This window comes from Diaphorina citri, unplaced genomic scaffold, assembly GCF_000475195.1.
Source record: "Diaphorina citri unplaced genomic scaffold, Diaci psyllid genome assembly version 1.1 scaffold15231, whole genome shotgun sequence".
In the NCBI taxonomy this organism is placed as follows: domain Eukaryota; kingdom Metazoa; phylum Arthropoda; class Insecta; order Hemiptera; family Psyllidae; genus Diaphorina; species Diaphorina citri.
In genome coordinates, this window is record NW_007392595.1 from 7,762 (window position 1) to 10,793 (window position 3,032).

Genomic DNA, 3,032 nt, shown 5'->3' on the forward strand with positions numbered 1-3,032 from the left:
TTTGGTGTTTGTAGTGGGATTTGATGATTAGGTGGTTAACCCTAACTTTCAGGTTAACTTTAGTTTTAGTTACACTTCGTTATGGGCACAAGTGTTAAATTAATCCACGTGTGGTTTGTAGTGTATTACTGTATTGTTCATTTTGTTTGACAACAGGTTAACAATTAACATTAACTTCCAATTAACTCAGTTTTAGTAAAAAAAAAAAAAAAAAAAAAAAAACTTTTCGCGGTGTTCAAAAGAACACCATTTTTGAACTTTATGGTTCCATTACTTTTAATTTATAATTTCAAAAAAAAAAAAAAAAAAAAAAAAAAAAAAAGTAGAGTTCCAAACACATGGTCTAGGTTTTGGTTGTGACAAAGCTCAGGATCAAGCGTTCGCAGTAAAAATATTGCTTTCGGATCCCGGAACAACTGAGGACGGTGCCTATCAGAAGCTCTTGTAATCCGGCTGGAAACCCGGTAGGCTTATTCAGCCTAGTCGACCGACCACACAATCGATCCTATTCCATGACTCTACTTCTTCTTCTCAACCCATTTAAGACTATATGTTAATTGTAAATTTGTTGTAAAATAATACAATGTTAATTTGTTTATTTGTTGACTACAGGTGAGTTCGTGGAGTGCTACATCCAATAAAAGGGAAAACTTGACTACATTAAGAAAGGGAGTCCGAGTGTTAAACACTTCCACTTGTTAAGATGAGTTAATAGGTTAGTTCCGAAGGTTCTACTTCCACTCACTATGGATCACACTCGTTTCCGTTGCCACGGACCAATCCACATACAGACCTTTATGCATCTTCGATTTCGATGATACAGGAATGAGTGGATTACATTTATACCAACCCAGAATGGACCTTCGTCAACTACCCTGTTCTTCGCCATCACCAGGTGTATTAGAGCATTTGAGTATAATTGTCAAGTCGTCCGGGCGGTATAGATTGGATTTACTCGTCTGTCCTTGTGGGATTGATAGATAAACAAGGTAGGCTCTTTACGTTGTAGAAGTATAACCAGTCCCTCTCTAGGTAAACTGCCTCTGTAGTCATACCCCTTAGTAACTGCCTCTGTAGTCATTACTCTTCAAACTGCCTCTGTAGTCATACTCGTTTAACTGCCTCTGTGAGTCATACTCTTATAACTGATGATCCTCTGTAGTCCATACTCCTTATAACTGATCCTCGGTACATCCATAACTGGTCCGTAAAGCCCCGTGTCAGTGGGTGTTAACGATTGAATTGGGTAAAATCTCTCAAGCCTTCAGACGACGACCGAAATAGAGGTTGAATTGGGTCGTACACACCACCGTCACTGCAAGCTTCTGTTAGGTACTAGGGCTTGACATGCTTAAGTGTACGTTTAATATGTGTGTTCACTTGATAGAGTCGAGCCGCTTCAATTTAAAACTGTCTATATGTTAATTGTTTTTATATTATCTGGGGTATTTTGTCAACTATGACCTACCTGATAAATTCTAAATTTATAGGCGCTAAAGGCGATGTCCAACCTTCTTTGGGGCTTATGCCACGAAGACCTAATATTTACTTCTTAAGTGCACACTTCATTATCAACCCGTGGCGGCATTAAATGATATTCTTTACTAAGTTTCCGGAAATACTTTTTCAACTCGTAGACTGTGACTCAATTATGAACCGTGACGAGCATATGTATATCTTCCTGGTAGATTAGAAAGCTTATTCCTCTATTCTTAATGCGCGACCTTGCTTGTCATAGTTATTAACGAGAGTCGTGGCTAATTTTGTTGAGTTGCAAATGCTGTCACGATACTTTGATGAGTGATATAACACATATAATCTTTTTAGGATACGTTACCTTGGTTCGAGATCTACTTTAGGTTTCTAGAGGGGCTTTGAAAATAACCCTAACACAGTGCTAAAGGTGGCTTGTTCTGAGTAATTTTGCAATAGATTAATAGTTGGTACATGAAGTACGGGACACTCTTTATGTGTAGATGTCTCTGGAATTGGTACATATTTATTGATTGAGTAAAATTGTTGCAGTTTCTGGATACCTAGGTCACTGGCTCTGTAAATGTTTCCAAGGTTGATTGATTCAACTCTGTTCACTCAGGTGTGTGCTTGGGGACCTTTGGAATTTTGCACTTGGTGTTAGTTTAGTATCGGGATGTAGGTACTTATAGGGATTTGCCAACCTTTAGGGGTAGGATAGCTAGTTCAATAGAGAACACAGCAAATGGCATTTTACCTGTAGGTACAGTACCAGCAAAAAAAAAAAAAAATCTTTGAGTAGCTTAGCCACAGGATATTCTTCACCTTGACTGTGTGTAGGTAGCAACAATTCTTTAGTTAGGTTTAGGCTAGATTAAGGGTTTAGGCTAGGAGTAGGTATTAGGTATTGGAGAGCTCTCAATAGTTAGGATTAATTTTTCAGATTAGTTTTCCCAAAATTTGGTTAGGTTGTGAAAACACATGGTTAATTAGAAGTTTGTGGTGCTAAGCAGAATTTAAAAAAAAAGCAAAAAAAAAAATATCAACTTTGTTTTAAGGATACTAAACTGAAGTGCTGTGATGTTTTATTGGACTCATGAGTTCATCCTGTGTGATCAGAAGTGAATTTTGGATTGTGTCACAATTGTTGTAGTATTTGCTGGTTCTAGATTTGAACTAATTTGGAATTTCTTTCCACATCTTTTGGGTGCACTGGACTCACATGGTTCTAATTATTGTACATTATTGGCGTAATTATTTGTGCGACTCCAGACATGGTAAATAATGCAATCTTGGTACTTGTAATTACTTTGTACTTCTGTATTTCCTTGTTCATTGTGAAATAATTGTGTTGTGTTAAAGAGTTAAATAATTTTGGTAATTAATTTAAATATTAAACAATTTGAATTTTAACTGATTTAATTTAGATAAATTAAATTTCGGTGCAAGCATTAAGTTTATTCAAATAAATCTTGTAAAATAAATGAATTTTGTTAGTCTGTTAATGGGATCAGATTTCAATTAATTCTAATTGTTCTCCGAAGACTATCCGTGGCAGG

General features: G+C 36.3%; 1 long non-coding RNA gene across 1 annotated transcript in view; it reads left to right on the forward strand.

Moving 5' to 3' along the window:
- Positions 1-2,827, forward strand: part of LOC103523097 — a 10,582-nt gene extending 7,755 nt beyond the window's left edge. The window contains exon 2 of the long non-coding RNA XR_001809882.2: positions 2,336-2,827. This is a non-coding gene — a long non-coding RNA (uncharacterized LOC103523097). The remainder of the gene's footprint in view (positions 1-2,335) is intronic.
- Positions 2,828-3,032: the final 205 nt, after the last annotated feature.